This window comes from Camelus ferus, chromosome 12 (genome assembly GCF_009834535.1).
Source record: "Camelus ferus isolate YT-003-E chromosome 12, BCGSAC_Cfer_1.0, whole genome shotgun sequence".
Lineage (NCBI taxonomy): Eukaryota > Metazoa > Chordata > Mammalia > Artiodactyla > Camelidae > Camelus > Camelus ferus.
Window position 1 is genome coordinate 48,283,002 of NC_045707.1, and position 21,692 is coordinate 48,304,693.

A 21,692-nucleotide genomic window follows, 5' to 3' on the forward strand; every position below is an offset into this window, starting at 1 on the left:
AAGCATTATTAATATTTTCATTCTACATTTGAGTAAATGAAGCACCCAAAGCCCAGGTAATTTGCTCAAAAGCCAAAGACAGTAAGAGATGAAATGGGAATTTGCCTCCTTAGTTTGAGTTCTTAATTATTTGACTATATATGGTTTTACTTTTGGCCCCCTCCTGCTTGAACTATTGTTATACTCAGGTCAAAACCCACTGTTCTAGAAGCGAGTGCTGGTCAGAGAGTACATCTGGACTTCCTTTAATTTAGTCCTAGGGTACTAAAGTAGGAAGGCACTAAAAGTGTTTCTATTCCTTCAAGATTTTTTTACAGAAAGAACTAAATGTAAGAAGATTTATGAGCAATCAGGACTAGTAACAGATTATTATTAATAACTGTTATTTAATTACTGTGGTAAAACGCACATAACATGAAATCCACCTTAACAATTTTTTCAGCGTCTGGTTCAGTAGTGTTAACTATGCATACACTGTTGGACAGCAGATCTCCAGAACTTTTTCATCTTGCATGGCTGAAACTCTGTACCCATTTGAACAGCAACTTCCTATTTTCTGCTCTCCAGGCTCTGGCAACCACCAATCTACTTTCTGCTTCTATGAGTTTGATTACTTTAAACATATCAAATAAATAGAATCATAAAGAATTTGTCCTTGTGTGAGTGGCTGATTTCACTTAACATAATATCCTCAAGGTTCATCATGCTGTAGCATATGATAATATTTCCTTCTTTTTAAGGCTGAGTAATATTCCATTGTATGTGTATGCTATGTTTTCTTTATCTGTTCACCTGTCAACAGACATTTAGATTGTCTCCGTTTCTTGGCTATTGTAAAGAATGCTATAATGAACATTGGAGCGCAAATATCTCTTGAAGATCTTGTTTCCAATTCTCTTGGATGAATACTCAGAAATAGGATTGCTACATCATATGGTAGTTCTATTTTTAATTTTTAAGGAATCTCCGTATTGTTTTCCACAGTGACTTCACTATTTTGCATTCCCACAAACAGTACACAAGGATTCCAGTTTCTCCACATCCTTGCCAACACTTGTTATTTTCTTTCTTTCCTTTTTCTTTTTTAAAAATAACAGCCATCCTAACAGGTATGAAGTGATCTCATTGTGGTTTTGATTTGCATTTCCCTGATGATTAGTGATGTTGAACATATTTTTATATAACCGTTGGCTATGTGTATGTCTTCTTTGGAGAAATGTCGATACTAATGATAATCTCATTTGCCTTTTGAAGCAAAGTTCATTCCTTTTCCATGAACAAAAAACAATTTAATTCTTTGCAAAGAGCATGCACTGAACACATGCTGCAGAATGTATACTAAGCCTGTAAGTCTGCACATCTCTCCTTGAAAAGCATGAAAGAGAAGCAAGTCACATATCTTCAAATCCTACTACAAGGCAAAGTCTGAAATGTGTTAATGATGGTACTGGTTTCAGTGGGGATGCTGTGATGGAAAGGGACCTAACATTTATTAATCAAGTGCCATCACACACAAATCTGATCTGGTGAGTAAGGATCATCATCAGAGGTGTCTGAGGCTCAGAGAAGTTAAAGTCATGTGCCTAGGGACACCAGCAAGTAGATCCAAGAGTGAACATTTGAAATGAATCTAAAATCTGTAATCTTTCCTACTATAACATTTTGTATCCTCTTTGGGAATTGAGGGAAGTTTCAGAGAAATTTGACTTTGGAGCTGAAACTTAAAGAATGGATCGGTGTCAGAATTAGAGAAGAAACAGCCTCACTGATTATTCTGCTGTCTCTGTGTTCTGCCTCAGAAATGAAGCGACAAGCTCCAAGATAACTTGGGACCTGAAGAGAAAGGGGGCGAAGGGGGTGAGTCTCTGAAATAAGCATTAAAAGCCCTATTCACCCCAGGACACTGTTGAGCTCACAAAGGCCTCCTCATTGTAGAGACTGAGGCTTCTAATTAGTCAGTTAAGCATAACCCTTCCTCTGATTATTGTGAACTCTTCCCATTTTCTGGGGATCTCAGACCCAAACTTCCACCAAGAGTAATTGCCCTAAAGTGAGCTTCTTACAGCTATGAATTTTTTTCTCTTGAGCATCAGCTATTTCCTAATTGTTAAATGCAAATGACAATTTGTTGATTCTGGGGACTGCACAGTTATTAGGCAAATCAAGATTATGAATTCTGGTCCAAAGGCAAGATCTTCGACATCATCAAGGAATCAACAACCAGGGATATGATGTAATCAAGATTTGGGGCTTTGCAAAGAAACTGTTCTTGCCTAAGGGAGGCTGGCCTCGGGTGGTGGTGGGTGGGGCTCTGTGGACCTTTGTGGAATCCTCAGTGTTTATTTCCATCTGGAGTTGTTAGCTGAAGTGTGTTTCTCATTAGAGTCAGCTGTGGGAATCCAAGAGTTTTATAACGTCTCCGTTTATTCATATTTAGCCAACAAATACTTAGAGGCTGAAGAGCATTACTAAGTCAACATAAAGCTGCAATTCATCAAGTCATATTCAGAAGGGAGAGGAGATAAGGATTGCGGGGCCTCTTCTGGACCCCCTGCCCAGCCACCCAATCTCCTAGTAGCCTCAGAACTGACCCTATACTGAGGATGGCTCATCTCCTTATCAGAAACCTGGGGAAGGATGCAGCCAGGTGGATGTCCCTGTAAAAATGCCTAGTTATTGTCCCCAATGGTTTGTTGTCATCATTTAATAAACTGAATGTAAAATTGACAGACTACTACCACCCATCATTTAATGAGCTGCTGTTAAGAAAGTAGTGTTAATGGTGTGAGGTGCAGACAGGAGACAGGCAGATTTTGCTCTGACTGACTCCTGACTCTGTCACCAGCTGTGTGATTTGGGGCAGGTGACTTTACCCCTGGAGTCTTAGTTTCATTAGTAACATGGGCATATTAGTACATGGGTTTTGAGAGCAGTAAATTAGATGCATTTTTGTGAATGTTCCTATTACATTACTTGGCACTTGATATGTGCCTAGTGAATAGCATTACTCTTTTCCATAAGGTACAAGAATATATTTGTATGACCTAAGATTTCCTTTGATGTATATGTATCTGTTAACGAATTCCCCTCAAATTAGGATAAATCAATACATACATAGGTAATGTTGAAAAATATATGATGAAATTGGGATTACTGTCATCAAAGAATAATATTCTATATATTTGGAAAGAAACTAAATTAAATTTAAAAATATTACCAATGCATTTGTTCTGTAATTCTTATTATGTTTACACAATTAAACTGAGCTGGAAACTAGATGGTGAGGATGATTAAGGTAATATAAGAAGATGATTAAAGTAGTAGAACAGGACCAAAGAGAAGTGTACAAACAAAATAGAACTGAGGGTTTTAAGGAAAAAGAAATTAGTAGAATTAAGATAAACTTTATGGAGGAAAAAGTAGTTTCTAAATTGAACTTTAAAGTGCAAATTGAATTTCAAAGGTCAGAAATTAGGGATCAGGCATTCTGAGGAGCACCTGAGGAACAGGCGGAGCACAAGACATGCAAGAGGCTGGTGGATGGTGTGGTTTGATTGGAGTCAGTCCCGGTTCCATGGACGTGTGATTTGTGCATTTCTACAGGTTCCCACACTTAGTTTATTGCTCTATTGTTGCCATCTTGAAATTCATAATAACTTTTGAACAAGGGCCCCTACATTTTCATTTTGCACTGGGCCTCAAAAATTGTGTAGCTCCCTACTGAACAGGAGAAGATATTTGCAAACAATATATCCAATAAAAGGTTAATATCCAAAATATACAAAGAACTCATACAACTCAACACAAAAAATAGGCAAAGGATCAGAATAGATATTTTTCCAAAGAAGACATACAGATGGCTAACAGGTACATGAAAAGATGCTCAATGCCACTAATCATCAGGGAAATACAAATCAAAACCACAATGACATATCACCTCCCACCTGTCAGAAAGGCCATCATCAAAAAGACAACAAACAAAAAGTGTTTGGCAAAGATGTGGAGAAAAGGGAACCCCAAACACTGGTAATAAGATTGTAAATTGGTGTAGCCACTATGGAAAACAGCATGGAGACTCCTCAAAAAATTAAAAACAGAACTACCCTACAGTCTGGTAATTCCACTCCTGTGTATTTATTCAAAGAAAAGGAAAACACTAATTCAAAAAGATATATGCACCCCCATGTTGACTGCAGTGCAGCATTATATGTAATAGCTAAGATATGGAAGCAACTTAAGTGCCCATCTATAGATAAATGGATAAAGAAGATGTATTTATGGATAATAACAGATACACACACACACACACACACATAAAACTCAGCCATTTAAAAGAGAATGAAATCTTGCCATTTGTGACAACATAGGTGGATCTAGAGGGTAGTATGCTAAGTGAAATAAATCAGATAGAGACAAATACTGTATGGTTTCACATATGTGTGAAATCTAGAAAACAGAACAAATGAACAAACATAACTAAACAGAGTCAAGACTCAGAACAAACAGGTGGTTGCCAGAGGGGAAGGAGAGAAACAGGTGAGGGAGATTAAGAGGTACAGACTTCCAAAAAGTAATTGTGTAGCTGGTCCTGACTAGAGAAAATGATTAAAATAAAAATCCTGAAATCCTGCAGCATTTTAAATGTCAGCCTAAAAAACCTAAATTTTCTTATGTCTGGGAATGAGGAGACAAGTGACATGATCAGGGTTATGCATTAACCATGTAAACCGTAGGTGTGTTGGATAGAAAAAGAGAGAGAGGCCAGAGTCAGGGAAGGAAGTGGTTTTTGCTGGGATCCTCGTTGCTCCCTGTTTGCTTAGCACTACCCGGGTTTACAGCAGCTATCTCAGTGTAATTATTAATAGTACCCTCTTTCACTCGCAAAAGTATCTTAGTTTGAATGATAAATTATATGGTTCTCCAAGTTGTTTTGATAGTCAAGGCAAATTAAATCCTACGTTGAATGAGGACAGGAGGAATGGTGAATAGAGAGCCACGAAGAAGCATAAACGGCAAGAATGATCAAACTTTGAGTCTGAATTTCCCTTTTAACATCAATAAATTCTGCAAATGCCTATGTTCCAGTAGTTGAATTTCTGGTATCTGTTGCTTGAGAAAATCCATGGTGACAAAATTATATAAATTTAGATAAATAGATAAATTGCTAGACATTTGAAGATTTGTATTACACATTTGAATGAGATATTATTCATCTTGTCTAAAGTCACTGCTTGCTGTGTTTCTGGGTTGGTGGACCTCTTGCAAAATTCCAGTTCTCCCTCCACAACTAAGTATCCATCCATAGCCCAGAAGGGGAGAATCACTGATTTGCAGGAAAAACTCAAGTTATTTAGCATGACATTCAAGGCATTTGCCAGTCTGGACAGAGTCTAAAGTGGAGCCTGTGTATTACAAAGGATGGCTAATGGGAAAAAGTGACAATGTGCGTGCATGTCCTTTATTTATTTGGTAGTGGGAGGTAATTATGTTTATTTATTTATTCTTAGAGGAGGTACTGGGGATTGAACCCAGGACCTCATGCATGCTAAGCATGTGCTCTACCACTTGAGCTATACCCTCCCCTCCAACAATGTGTGTGTATGGAGGGATGGGGGATAGAGTAAGTGATTGTGGCTTTATGGAAGTTATACTCCCATATAAGAATAAATATAAAATAATTTCCCTATAAAAATAAACAAAATAATCAATAAGAGAAATATTTGATTTTATCTAATTTATACATTAGGTATCCATGTGGTATTTCCTTTGAGATATTTTTGAAATCCATGAATGTGGTGGAAAGAACATGGTGAATCAGATTTAAATCCTGGCTCTACAATTTACCAGTCCTGTGAATTTAAGTAAATCCTTAAGGCTATCTGAGCCTCCTTTCCTTCATTTATAAAACAGGGTTAATGAAGCCATGTGCAGGTTGTCAGGAGGAGCAAAGTAGACCTTGTATGTGAAATGCTTTAAAAACTAAATCAGTGGTTTCAAACTTTAGCATACAATAGAATCACTTAGAAGGCTTGTTAAGACATACATTGCTGGGCCCTACCTCCCAGAGATCCTGATTTGACAGAATTTGCATTTCAACAAGACTGCATGTGTTATATGGACTGAATGTTTGTGTCCCCCTAAGATTCATATGCCAAAATTCTAACCCTCAGCGTGATGATCTTAGGAGGTGGGACCCTTGGGAGGTCATTAGTTCATAAGGGTGGCACCCTCATGTATGGGATTAGTGCTTTTATGAAAGAAACCCTGAGGTCTCTCTCGCCCTCTTCCTACCACGTGAGGATACAAGGAGAACAGAGGTTGTTAGCCTGCAACGTGGAAGAAGGCCCTCACCCGACCATGCCGATACCCTGATCTTGGTCTCCCAGTCGCCAAAACTGGGAGAAATACATTCCTGTTGTTGATAAGCCACCTAGTCTATCGGTAACAATTTGTTCTAACACCCAAACTGACTGAGAGGCCATATGATTTTAATGCTGCTCCTGTGGTACCACACTTTGAGAATCACTGCTTTTAGCAAACTTAAATCTTAGTCAAGATAAAAGAGTAACTCCCATCTTCCTAAAGGATAAGTTATTTTCGGGGTTGGTTGCACGTTATAAAATAAAAGAGACATTGACAAAGAAATGCATGTGACTATTTTACCAGAGAAGGAAAATCTTGGCTATGTGAAGAAAATAATAAAGATTGCTAGGAATCATATATTGGTCTCATGCAAAGTAAAGCCAAGGATTATATATCCAGCTTAATTTCAACTTTATAATGATTTCCTTTAATTACTGTATAGGACCAAACAGGAAGATGCAGTAGTGTGAAATTAATACTGACAACACTGGGCTTGCCTGGGCTCTGCAGATTAACCAGCATTTTACTGCATCAATAAAGGAATGAGGAAATAAAATTAAAAACTGATAGTGAATGGAATTACTTATTTGAAGCTAGTGATTATGTCAAGCTGTCACTCCCACGGATGGATTAAGCACAGAAAGACAACCAGATAAATTATAAACCACTCTACGACGCTCATATCCATCTAGTCCACAAGCTTGGTTACAATGGAAATCTGAAATCGACTTGGTCATGGCAGATTTAGGTTGCGTGTTTAGCATTTCATAGACTTCTAGCATCTTGAAGAGTAGAGATCAAAAAGACCTTAGAGGTCATGTGAGATTAGATTTCACTTTTTGAAACATTACACTGAATTATTTAATCTAAAATGGAAAAAATAAAGAGGTTTTCTTCCCTTTTTAAAAAAATCACTGAAATACAATTTAGAGAACAAGGAATAGTGCCAAATAGTATACCTGTATCAAGTGGAACATAGAAATTACCTTAAAGAATAGCAAGATTATTTCTCTGCACTTTGAATAGACTGTGTTTATATAGGGTATAGATTTTATTTCAGTTCCCTTTCCTTTTATTTAATTCTTTTTCTTTCCCCTTCTCTGTTATTCTCATTACCTCAACTCCTTTATAATCTAGATTCTTAGCTCACTCAAAAGTTGCCTTAAAATTGACTGGAGCACTGACCCCTTATTTACCAACTGATTTCTGGCCAAACTGTCTGATCATAGAGGGTCCTGGCTTTAGCAGAAAGAAGGCAGCATTTTTCTGTATAGGTAAAAGTAAAGAATCATGGAATATTAGAGTTCAATGTGATCTTAGAGAAGCTCTCCTCCTGTGTCTCTATCAAATTCTCCCTTGCCTGTGTTCCTCATACCTCACTATTGCAATGGAGACAGTCAAGCATTAGGATTTTGCTAGAAGAGGCATCAATATTAGCCACAGGATTTTGTTTGTTTTGTAGCTGATCCTTTCTGAAGAGTATAGGATCTAAATACTTTTTTTAGGATGGGACTTTGATCACAAAGTATTGAAGCAGAATGGAATCTGGACCCTGAAGAAAAGGTAGAAAAGGAAAAAGTGAAGGAGATTATGGGACTCCAGGCATACAGCTAAAGATGGACTATCCATCGTTTGAGAAGTTACCTGGGTGGTCACACTGAGGATCAAGATTGATCTCTTTCAGGTAAGGACAAAATTCAGCCCCCGATTAGTCACTGGGGGCATAATGGCTAAATTTTAACAAATATGATGGAATGCAAAATCTTACTAGATATATTTGTAAGGCTGCTGTCACACAGCCAACCCTTTCTGTTTGGCTAGGATTCCCAGTGGGAAAAAGAACATTATGACTGGAGTTTTTCTTTAAGAATTTGCTATCAAATAATTCCCCCATGTGAAATTCATCATAGGAGTTCTTTGACATCCCCCTTCAACAATCTCAAAACCTGGGGAAAAATCATCCAGTCTTCCAGTTAGAAGGGTTCCCTGGTCACATAGGAAATGGCTGATCTGATTTTGGGTTTATCTCTTCATTCTCCATGACAAAGGCTTCATTGAAGCCTTTCAATGATAGAAAGTGATGGAGTTTTCAGTGATGGAGCTCTAACTGTTTTCCATTTTTTGCACAGTTTTATTGTTGAAGCATCCTTTCAAATGAAAAACTCTCTCCCCAGATGAGAAAGTGGAGCTAATCCAAGCCCCTAATGGATTAAGTCTGACTTTTCTAAATGCTCTGTATACTTATACTGTATAGTAGCTAAGTCTCTTTAGTACTTACTGTTCAAGAACTTTGCACTAAGCCCTCATAGTAATGCTAGGTACCATTATTATACTCATTTTATAGATGAGAAAGCCAAAGTATAGAAATATTAAGTATATCACCTAAGGTCACTTGGGATTTAAATGAAAGAGCTGGTATTTGCACCCAGGCAGTCTTCTTACTAGAGCCCATGGCCTTACCCACTAGGCAAATGACTTTTGATCTAATGATGGAAAATATTTTTCTGTGCCTTCTCCATCCTCTGGATATCTCTGTTCTTCAAATAGAAAAGTGTCACTGGTTCTCTAGTTAGACCCAGGGTCTCTGATACACCCAAAAAGACAATCTATGTTTAGGCTTATTTCTTAGTGTCATTCAATAAATTAAATTGAATACAACTAAATATACTTCTTAGTGGGGTAGAGGATAAATGAAAGTCAATGGGAGACATACTTTGTGGAATAGGCAGCTTTAGAGCTTACAAGTGGTATGTTAACAGGTTTTTATTCAATGTCATTGTAAGAAATTGACCTCAGATGCTAGAAAATGGAACTGCTTATGGAAATCTCAGATTCATCCATACCAAGCATATATTTTTCACAGTTCTTTCCAGCTTGCCTCCCACTTACTGTCAGAGCAATAAGAAAACATACAAATGGAGAAGAAATGTAAGCTTTTTAAAGAGCATTCAAACACAACTGAGGAAGACAGATTTTTTTTTTAAAGCTTTTAACCTGTGCTTTCTGGGTTATCTAATGATAAACTAACAAGACCAAAGAAAACTTTGTATGCAAAGGATCGACTTGTTTTCTATAGAAAAGAGAAGCTACTGCTTTCTCTTTCTCTTTCTCCCTCTCATATATAGCTCATTATTATCACCAATGCCTATTTCTATCATTCTGAAAATTATTTAAAAGAAGCAATTAGTACAACATATTAAAAATATAAGGAAAATGAAAACAGAGGCAGCCACCAGATGAAACAAATTAAATCAGGTGGTGAATCTTAAAAGCAATAACAACTTTTATTCAAAGCTAAAGGGATCATAATGATAAAAGTAATATCGGAACCCTAAGGTGTTTCTTCAAACCCAATTACTGTTATGAATATTTACAGTAAATATATGTATGCCTTAAACTCAAGAGTTTCTTAAGAAACTAAACAATAGAGGGAAATTTAGTTGTTCCTTTCTTATATACTTACCAGAAGTCCACTGGATAAGAGATAAAAATAAAGAGTGTGTTCAGTATGCATGGGATTTCCCTTGCAAAGAGTTGCCAGTTTAGGTGGTACAGGCAACCTTTTCTGTCTTGGGAATACTGTTGAACCTGATGGCGATGTTTGAGAATTACTCTACATTTCTCATCCACTGATGAAGTATCTCTAAGACACAAATCTAAGACACACACATAAGAAACTAAGACCAAGTCTTTAAAATTCTAAGACAAAATAGAGCCTTATATGTATAACCAAAAAGTGAATCATTCCAATTATTAAAAACAAAGTACACCTCAGAGTTTAATTTTTCATCATCTGGCAATCTTCGCTGTAAACTCCAGTGTGGATAAAGTATGCTGAATAGGTACTGGCGTGTTTGGGTCATTGTCATTACTTAACTACCCATTTGAGGTTAGAGACTGATAACTAATATCACTATTGGATGTAAAACATCATATCAGATACATTAAGGTTAGATTTTTATGTAAGACTTTTTTTTAGAGGGAAGGGAAATAAACGAGAACCCACAATATGAAGTTGAGAAGACATCTGTCACAGTGGCCAAGCCTCCAGTAAGCTGGATTAATGATTATGAATCTATTACTGTTGAAATATTACATAAAGCTGTGGGAATAGAAAGCTTTTCAAATTACACAGAGAGTAATCAACAGCCAACAGCAATAGCCCCATGCTCTCACACCTGCTGCTTGCCTCCCATGGGAATACATGCATCTCCAAGGCTGGAATTATTGGCAAGACAGGAGTTTTCTTTCACTTTTAGTTTGACTTTCAAATTATAAAATAAACCATTGGTTAGCCAACCCCACAAGAAGGGTGATAGGAACTACGCTATTAAGGCACCTTTGGTATAGGCAGTGCTTTTTCCTCAACATCTCAAATCCAAGTACTAAAGCTTGCTCTCTGGTGATCTCTTTCTCTGTTCTCTCTCTACCACATAAATCACATGTTTTAAGAACACTCAAAGTTCTAAAAACTCACAATATATCTCAAGGAAAGAGAGAGTCAGAGGGAGATCTGGGAGGGACGGAGAGAGAGAGATAGAAAATGGAAGAAATGTGAAGAGTTTCTTTAGAAATTAGAATAAAATTCTAAAACAAACATTTTTGAATTTTGAGAATAGAAATTTTAGCTATTGTAAATCCAATTGTAGGTTCAGAATCTATTGACCCAAATCATAAGCTACGGAGTGCTGGTTACTGTACCTGGTGGTCTGCATTGATTGTGAACAAAAGATGGAATGTCTGATTTCATGTCTAGCACATAATGTACTGTCCACTCTTGAAAAGTATAGTCATTGATACTGATTTGAGGTTAAGATACCTGAGCTTCCTTTATAACCTTTAGTCTCATTTGCATTCTATCCATACAAACATGATAGTTGGCACCACTTTAGCCTGCATAACAACTTCATGTGGGGGAGGGAATAGCTCAGTGGTAGAGCTCATGTTTGGCATGCACAAGGTCCTGGGTTCAATCCCCAGCGCCTCCATTAAAATAAATAAATAAATAAATAAATAAATAAATAAATAACCTCCCCCCCCCAAACAACTTCATGTGAATTTGAAAAGGGTGCCCCCTCCCCAAGATGTGTTCTTATCATCTGCCATAAACACACAAATAAATTACGACCAGCATGTGAAATACCCCCCAGACCTGTGCAGCACACCCCTTGTACGACTATTTTGGTAGGCTGTGTAGGACTGCTTCCCCATGATTCTAGTCGGCTGGCTCTTGGCCACCCCATGCTAAGCTGTATTCACCTGGGTACATCCTGATCTCCTATTCTGATCCAGCCTGACATCTCCAGACACACTAGTTTGCACATTAGTTGGCAACTCATACTAGTAGTGTTTGTGGTGCACATCTTCACTTATTTTTATACTTGCACTTTGGTTTTGATCCCATTCACTCCCTGACTCTTGACTACTCCCCTTATTTAGGTCATTTTTTATAGAACGTTCACGATAGTAATCAAGCTGTATTTTACATGCCATACACACACATATATACATGTGGATGGTCACATTTTGATATAAAACTGGTCAAAGTCAGAATAAAGATTCCTTTGAAAAATTATATATGTCAAAAGATGTTTGCAAATATTTTGCTGAAGAAGACTAGGAAATACTCCAACAGGAACACAATGACATCCTTAGGTACCCTTAGTTACCATGGAAGGTGACTAAAGCAATTGCTATTTGGAGAAGGCAGACTGCATACAAAAGGGAGAAAGTCAAGAATTTTCAGTGTTTATCCTACACTACCTAGTGGAAACTGCTCCCTTATCCTAGAGGTATGCCCTACTTACTTAGAAGTGTTCTTTCCTTAGAGAAAGGACAATTCATCTGCCAATAATTATCTGATGTGATTGTGCCAGTTTTTAACAAGCAGCTGATCTATAACTTAGTCTCCCGAGAGGTCTTACATCCAGGATCAGTTATGATTCTTCACTCAGGCCTATTTTTCACTGTATTAAATTGGGGCTAAAGTTTTTTTTTTTTTTTAAGCTGTCTCCTATGAGTTAGTTTAATGTTAATTCCCTAGGATCTGAAATACTATATATAGATAAGTTGATCAAATACAGTTCTGTTCAGAAAACCTGACAGTCCGACCCAGATACACTTAAATGATCCCAGGATACTATAGACCAGCATGGGGGACCTGTCTAGAGCAACTAGGAAGATTCTCTCTTGAATATTTGACATCTTAATGCCCCAATAGATGAGATAGATGCCTATTAAAATATTTATTTGAAACTGGGGAAGCAATCACTCTACATGGTCACAGGTGTAGCTCCCAGTAACCATCCTGGTTCTGCATGGCTCACAACCATCTAGTAGGTGGCTGAAGATAGAAGGTGGACAGAATTACACAGCTGCACACTGTTGATTGGAACAGGGGTTATCATTTAACTCACTCTGTACAATTAAAGGTCCTTCTCCAGGAATTTGAAATTTGAACTGAGAGAATTTTAATTGTTTCTTTTGGCTGAGATTGTCAAGTTAGTTTGAAAGCCATGAATGGTCACGTGTACCGGGAAGCAGAGAGAGAAAGAGAAATGCCAAAGCCAAGTAGAGATGCAAATATGAGAAACAGGATAAAAATCCTGTGATGCTCCTGACAGCTTTCCTCTTATTGATTCTGGTCCTTTCACATGTCTGGACATCACTCTACCCTTGGGGGCTACAAGACACTCCAGGAGCCTCACTGCCCTCTTTTTTTTTTGCTTAAGTTAATTTATGTTTTCAGTACTTACTACAAAAGTCTTAATTACTACAAGTCTATAATTCTACATGATCATCAATACACCTGATCTTCTTGCTCATTAGCTTAGTCAACAGAATTCTTATTTTAATGAATCCCAAAGTCATCTGTATCCTAGGGCGAGTCACTTAACAAGAGTCTTAGTTTGAAGAATCGTGTATAATACTTCATAGAGTTGCAAGAATGAAATGATTATATATACATATATATGAAATATGAACAACAGAACCAGGCACACAGAGAAAGCACCAAGTATATTTAAATTTTATAATTATTTACATTAATATGATTAACTATGATCTTTTCATGAGCTTTCTACAATAAAAAAACATTTGAAATGTTCTTTATACTTTAGCTTAACTCGTATCTCCAAAATGGAGTTTTTATTAGTACTTAGAAATACTCCATAGATTTATTCATTCATTAATTACTACATTCATTCATTCAAGCAACAAGTTATTGGACACTTCTTATGTTCATGTATATTTCTTTTTGTAGAAAAATTACTATCCAGCTACTGTTTAGAAACAATCTTACTATATTGTTCAATGTAGGATTTTAATTAATAAGATGCTTTCTCTTGAATTACATCTTATCTGCATTAATCATTTGGCTTCAGAGGAAAAAAAACTGATGTTCTTTGAAGATAATTCTGTAGTATATAGCTAGATGTGAATGTTTGTTTAATAAACAAAAGAGATACAAAACTGAGTATATTTTAAGGTTTTATGATTACTCAGGTGACTGAATTACTGAGAGGATGGACAGAATCCCACTAGGGATGCTTCCATATGCCTTCATCCTGATCGTTCTCTAAAAAAAGGATTCTTTGATGCCCAACAGGCCCACTGAGTATTTGAGGCTTATTCAAAAGGTCACATTTTGGGGCAAGACTTCATTCATATAGCCTGGATGGGCTAAAATACAAAGGAATGTAAAGTCTTCAAAGTTTGAGTTCTTACTATAAGGATTTCTGGACTGATTTCTTAGATTTCTTTAACTTGAGAGTTCCATTTGGAAATGTCATTCTCAAGAGGGTTTCAACTGGACATGAAGTCACCACCACCACACAACAAGATGTGTGTTGATGCCAACACACAAGAACCTGGCACGGACAAATGTCAATGAAAAACTTTCCTCTGAGCAGTTTGAGATGATACTCCTAGAAACTATTGAAAACGTTACTGAAATCAACATTTGTCTCTCTGGTTCACTTAAGAGAGCTGAGAAGGTCAAGCTATTAAACCAAACCTGGGCACTATAACATGATATCAGCAGTTTTTACCCCTCATAAGTTGCCACTGTAACATTTCTTTGAACATTTTCTAGTTTAGGAGTTTCCAAGATTCAATCTTATGTTTTCTACCCTAATACCTTCTTCATTTCTTATCCTGTAGCTCTCAGCTCTATCAGATAAAAAATCTTTTTATAACAAATATTTTGTAATATACCCTTTATTTTTCTGAAATGAAGTTAATCGATGACAAAACTACTAACAATGTCATTTTTAAAAATCTAATATCCTAGCTGTAACAATTTTAAGAAATGAAAGTAGTTTTATTAAAATAATATGCACAACTACAGTAGAACATAAATGATTCCATCTGATGCCTGCACCTGGCTGTCGAGAAGTTACTTAAAAATTAAATAAGACAACTCTGTGCATTTGCAGGATACTTAGCATTCTTTGTTTCCACTCACTAAATACCTTAGCACATTCATCATTGATACAAGCAAAAAATGTCCTCCATAAAATTCTAGAACCCCCCCCTTAGAAGCAGTGCTACCCTCCTTGCTAACCATTACCATTACCATTTCTAAAAGGAAATTAAACCATAATTCCAAATGACAGCAGTTAGTCAATAAAGCAACTTTACTTATCAATATATATTGTGTATATTGTTGACTAATATCATATCACAATTTTTCAAAAATAAACAGTTCCCAGCTCTCCCAAATGCAAAGACAATTATTTCTAAAGAGTTTTCATTTGTGATTTTTATTTGAGAAATTGACAATGGTTTCAGGCACAGAAACAGAGTAATGTAAGTACTGTTTTTCATGAAGTGCTAAACTCTGTTGCAAGACTTTGAGAAATTATGCAAGTCTTGAGGTACAATTACAAGGTATGCAGGTTTTTAAAGGGTAAAAACTATTAAATGGAAACACTGGTTTCCACCTGAAAGTTCCCATGCCTTGGTCTACTCTTGTTGCAAGATAATCTTGGTGGTAAGAGCACCAGGGCAGTCCACACATGAAGAGAAATAATAATGATCCTGATAGAATATAAAGTCCAAAGATTAGTTACAGGAGACTTGTCCTAGGTGTCCAGGCAGTTGCTTTAAAGAGAGTTTTACCTGTAAGTTTGAGAGATGTACGTTCAGACTGTTTTCAGACTCTGATGTGGTTATGATTAAAAAAAAAGCAGTTTCCCTTCTTCTAGTTTAGATGGTTATCCTAATGCTTGTGTTTATATCAGTATCTCCACCTATAATTTAACTATCTATTTTTCTGTGGTAATACATGGGATATTTTGGTGCCTGGAGTGAACAAAAATGACCCATCCATCAGAAGAGGTACAGGAACTGCCTTCAATCGTACTGTCTTAACAGCTCCTAAATGTATTGCTACTTGAATAAAAATTATGAAAAATATATACATATAATTTTCTAAATGAAAATTTAGTCACAATCAACTACAGTTTTAGAAGGCCCTGGACATTCCTCCTATTAGTCAGTTAACAAGATAGCCCAGTACAGAGAACAAGGGTCGCATAGAAAGGCAGTAAAATTATTGACTAAGCATTAATTTTGGACCTAGACTGCCTGCTTCCTAGCTGTGCTAACATAATATATGTATCTATTTTGAGCTCCATTTTTTTTTTTGGTAAAATGGTGTAATATTAGTATCTCCCTCATAAGTGATCTAGAACTGCAAGGAGCTTCCCACGTAAAGTGCTCAGACAGTGCCTACCACTGGATAAGCACTCTGTAAATACTACTGGTATTATTGCTTGGCTCTTCAGTTCCATCAGTTTTTATTTTTAGGTAAAGTCCTGGGCGAAAAAAAGGAAAAGGTCTGAATGGAACACTGTTTAGGCCAGTTTGTGACCACTCTGGTTGGAGCAGCATATTACTGTGTGTCCATGCCTGTTACCGACACTCATGTCTGGCTGCGTGCCACTGGAACGCCAATATGAAGAGAGGCACATGACGGTGGAAAGGAAAGTTTGCTTTATTTTGGAGGCCGGCATCTGGAGGAGGGGAAAGGGCAGACTTCTGTCCAAAGGCCAACTCCTCCTTCTGCCCTGGACAATCAGTGGGCGAGAGCTTTAGAAAGGGAGTTTCAGGGGTGCAAAGGCGGAGGGAGGGGGCTACGTGCGGAACAGCACGGTCAGCGCTGGCAGTCATCTTGAAGTCATCATGCAGTGGTCTGATCAGTGTCATCTCAATTGTTTTAAGTACAGTTCATCTTTAGTTCCAGGGTCGGTTTGTTCCCATTTCCTTGAGGCCATTTCTCAGAATCATGACAGCTTATGTCATGGCTACCGTCTGGTCATCATGTAGTTAACTTCCTCCACCTGGCAGGGGTTTCTGTATCTACAAAACAGCTCAGGAGATATGGCTCAGAATATTATCTGTAGCCTTTGAGGAGAAACTAAAGGTCCCTGACTTTGTTTAATGACTAAACTATTATTATCTTGTTTTGCTTGACTATTTCCCTTTGTTTCTGTATTTTCTTATTTCTATGATTAAACTTATTCTCTTACTACAGTCTTTCCACAGACAAGAGGCTGGCAGAGGACATGGTGGGATGGTCTGTCCTGGGATGGCCTGTCCTGGGAAGGCCCCATAGGGTCCTGCTCTGTTTCATGTCTATTTAAGATTTAGATCAACACAGCATGTAAAACAGATCTGTAAACTGGTTCTGAAAAGTGGTAAATCTCTTTTCAGAAAGATTCAGTGGTTGCTCTAGTGATTTATGATAGGATTAAGGTCTAATGGGACTATTTCTGAGTTGGTCCTGGGAAAGGAGCAAAGGCCAAATCTATGGTCCATTGGGTAATGCTGATCTCTGATATCATGTGGTAAAAATAGCTCCTTCACCCAAGATTTTATCACCTATAGCCTTGCCTTCCTGATCCCTAATCCTATATTCCATGTAGCTACTTGGAAAACATATGCTTGCAAATTAGTTACTCTAAAACAAGACAGCGGTCTGTTAGACCAGTTTACTTAGGTTCACATAATAAGAGTTGAAAAAGTTTAAGTTTCAGCTGAGTTAAAGCATGTAGTTTATCTCTTTGTACCTTAATGGCATGAATTTTATGGATTTTATTTGGAGAAATTATTTATTGGTGGTCATGGAACTATTTGAAGTTGATGTAAAAATAAGCGGCAAAAAAATTTTACCTTTAAACTTGAATCAAATGAGTTTAATTTGCATGCAACCAAAGTCCCGAAGATTGTGCACTGCATGCAGCAGCTTTGCCTGACATCAAAGACACTAGAGATCAAAACAAAATCAAGTTCTGAGGAAGCGATTCTCTTATTCTCCTTCTTAATAAGCATGATTTGTTTTCTCTGTTGGTGTTGGTCATTTCAAGGCAATATCAAAGTCCATGAACACACACAGTGTTTGAGTGACTCCATCTTAACCTCAGAGGCAAGAGTGGTAGTTAATGAAACCGTGGAAACTCTGACATTTGAGGAAGAGCCTGTGATTAGAACCTGAAAACCTGAAGCTGAGAGTGAAGGACCCTTGTTTTGTTTCAGTCTTCCTCTTGCAGGGAAGTGCAATCACTGTCACCAGATTGGATTTATGTTGCAGCATTTCCCCTTCGTTTTCAATGTTTTCGTATGCAATCAACGTGAAGATTGTTGACTGTCCTTGTTAAGACTGCCTGAGCCGTAGGACAATAAGCTTTTCCATGTCCTGTCATCTGTTGGGTAGGATTGTCCCAGTCTTCTTGCTTTTAATTCTCAGGGAAGGAAAATTTAGAGCCAATCAAACTGTAAGACCCTGACTGTGTTAAAACCAGGCCAGGGTTGCTTAAGCAGTGCTAACACTTTCATAGATCATTTTTTGTGACAAAGATTGAAAGGAGTATAGAAAATAGCACAACAGGCTTCAATTCAAGTGACAAAAGGAAATTGTACAAAGTTTAATCCATTCCCATTACAGTCTCAAGATTGTAATCTCCTTGGATGCTGAGCCTAGAGAAGATTTTTTCCCTACAGTATGCATCATCAAGTCGCTTTGGAAGTGGTGCTGTGGGCCGGAGGGAGGCGGCACAAGTTATATAACATGCAATTTAAGATAATGGCCTTTGAAAAGAAGAAATTAATATAAACAGACGAGGCCAACAAAGCTTCAGTCATCTAGAAGGTAGTTTCAATCACCACTGACATTAAACAATATCACCCCCACTGAGTCTACACTATGTTTATTATCATTTAATTTCTTGCCCAAATCGGCGCTTTCTTATCATGATGTTGCAGGGATAGCAAGCTCTATTATGACTACAATTGGTAAAAAAAAAAATTGCATTCATCTAAGTGAGTAACAAGATACAGAAATTGAGCTCTCTTTCTTAACCTTTTGTGACTTTAAATATTCTACCAAAAACATTAGCAAAAATGGAAGCTATAGCGTTTCCATAATTATCACAGCACTGTCTTTGTTCTTATAATGATAGAATCCATACTTTCAATTTGGAGTGCTTAATAATAGCAGCTGTCTTGTCTGCTCAACTGTTGGGTTTTAGGGCTCCTGTAATTATTCATTTTCACTCACTCGACAGTGGGTGTTTCCTTGAAATATTTCAGGCCACATCAGAAGATAAAATTTTAAAATCCTTTGAAGCATTCTGCTCTATTCAACAATATTGAATTATGCATTAATAAACCAAATTTAATTGATTTGGAAGTGCATAAGCCCTAATTAATACACCTCAATACTAACAACTGATTGCCACAAATGATCAGCCACACACAAATGCAGGCATGATTGTACTGTTAATGGATGAAGGTCTCTTGGTCCCTAAAACCACACACTTTGCTTTTTTTCACCCTCTCCCTTGTTATTTCCTTCCGCATATTTTTGCTTCTTGTTTTCCTTCTCCTCTTTTTATTTTTAAAAACATTTTATTTTGGACTAATTTTAGATTTACAGAAGAGTTGCATGGACAGTGCAGAGTCCGCCTTTCATGCAGTCCTCCTCTTGTTATTTACTAAAACTTATCAATGGGCAGTTGAAAGGAAAAGAAAAAACCCTGGAACCTACCCATGAAAAATGTAAATGGCACTCCATCCTTCTGATATGCATCAAGCTAATTACAGTAATAAATAAAATACGAATATTGGGAATAAGCAGGGTCAATCACTTCCCATTATTATTTAGTCTAAATGAACAGGTTATTTCATAGTGAGAGATTATAACACATATGCATGTGTTTTGCTACCAACAGCAGTGTGCTTTATTATGATGAGTGAAAATTATGTTTCTGAGTGTGCTTACATGTGCTGAGAGAGAGGTCAAAAGATGTGGAAGGTCGTTTTATGGGTAAGGCTGTGGAGATGCTAGAGAAGAGGGGTGCTAGAGGGAGAGAGATTTTTATGATACAACAGGGCACAGAGGTGTGTGTGTAGTGGGGTAGGGGTGGGGGGTAGGTTTGGGTGAACAGCTATAAGATGCTCTCAGGACATTTATGCTGGGATTTGGAGAATCTTTTAATACTCTTCCATGTAAAAGTATGTGTTCCAGGGATAGTGCAGAGGTAAGTCCTCACAATGTGCACATAGCACTCACATTTAGTCTCAACAATTCATCCTAATATTTTTTTTAAAAAAACAAAGTACTATACACTTTGTACAATTATAATAGTAATGCACATTTTAATTGTATAATTGAAAATGACTAAAATAAACTATCAAATTTTATAAGTCCTTGCCACTATATATATAATTTTGAAAATTTGTAACAGCAGTAAGAAGAAATGACCTATCATAGAAAACCACTCTGAATAATTTAATGCATTTTATTTGCAATTCATTTTATTCATTTAAAAATTGTTTGATACAATTATTCTAAATTCTGTTTTGCTGTTGTTTTTGTTTCCTTTTCTCTTGTCTATTAATTTTCATATCCAATTATGAGACTGGGGTTCCAGATAGCCCAAAGAAGATGCCATATCTTTTTCTAAGTCATATAAAAATTTTCTAGAAAATACCTCTCACTATGCAGAGGCAAACATGTAGATATAACCACCTGAAAACATTAAAGAAACAGTTTCAAAGGTAGAAGGTTTCTACGGACTCCCAAGTACACGCTCTGTTCTATTCCTTACTACATGATACATAATTGCTTTTTAATTCAATGGAAGAATTCCTGATGCCAAATGTAAACTCTCTTCTCACCTATGCCAGTTTCACCTATAGCTATAGCATTTTTCCCACAGTATCTATATTCATATTTCTCAGAAATTATCAACCTTTACTGGTGCATACCTAGCACCACAGTCAATCAAAATATTGACCGAATAAATAAGTTTATCTATGAGGAGGGTGTATTAGTTTTCCAGAGAAACAGAGCCAATAGGAGATATATAGATAGATAGATAGATAGATAGATAGATAGATAGATAGAAAAATACTTACGATGAGGGATTGGCTAACCCAATTAAAAAGTCCTATGATCTGCTCTCTGCAAGCTGGAGGCCCAAGATAAATGGAGGCACAGTTCTGGTTGGTCCAAGGCCAAAGGATTGAGAACTAGAGAGCCAGTGGTCTAAGTCTAGTCTGAATCTAAAGACCCAAGAACCAGGAGAGCCAGTGTCAGAGGACGGGAGAAGATAGATGTCCCAGCTCAAGGAGAGAGACCAAATGTGCCCTTCTTCCACCTTTATGTTCTATTCAGGCCCTTGATCTACCAATTCAAATACTAATCTCTTCTGGAAATACCCTCACAGTCATACCCAGAAATGATGTTTCTGGGCATCTCTTAGCCCAGTCAAGGTGACACCTAAATTTAACCATCACAGAAATTCAGTATTAAACATTGTTCAAAGAAGCTGAAGCACCGTGACAGACTATTCCAGGATGCCAGGGTTACTAAATTATTCAAAGAACAACGACTGGTCAGGACATCAGTCATGATCTCACTTCATAGCAGTGCCATTAAAATATTTAAGAAACATCAGTTAATCTATTTATACTTCTTGCTGGCTATGTCTTCAGAGTCAAAACTTACTTTCCCTGGACATTAGAACCACAGTAAGAATCAGGAACCAGCCTCAAGTCTACTAAATGTTTGGAAGTCCTCCAATGGACATCTGAGTAGTTTGAGGGTAACTATAATGCATAAACATATCCATATAAATTTATCTAAATGTAAATGTGAAATCAACACTATGTGGCATTTTAAGGAAAAGATGAGCATATCATGGAATCATACCAAGTAGAGCAGGGTATTGCAATTCCCAGGGTCAGGAAACCTCTGGCGTTAGTTGGTAAACTATTCTGTGACCTCAAGATAGGCACAGATATAAAATTAAATAAAATAAAAT

General features: G+C 37.1%; 1 long non-coding RNA gene across 1 annotated transcript; it reads left to right on the top strand.

Annotated features, from left to right (window-relative positions):
- Positions 1-20: 20 nt before the first annotated feature.
- LOC116667731 lies at positions 21-21,404 on the top strand. Its single transcript, XR_004324752.1, has 3 exons — positions 21-32; positions 8,774-8,778; positions 20,554-21,404. It is a non-coding gene; the product is annotated as an uncharacterized LOC116667731 (long non-coding RNA).
- The last annotated feature ends 288 nt before the right edge of the window (positions 21,405-21,692 follow it).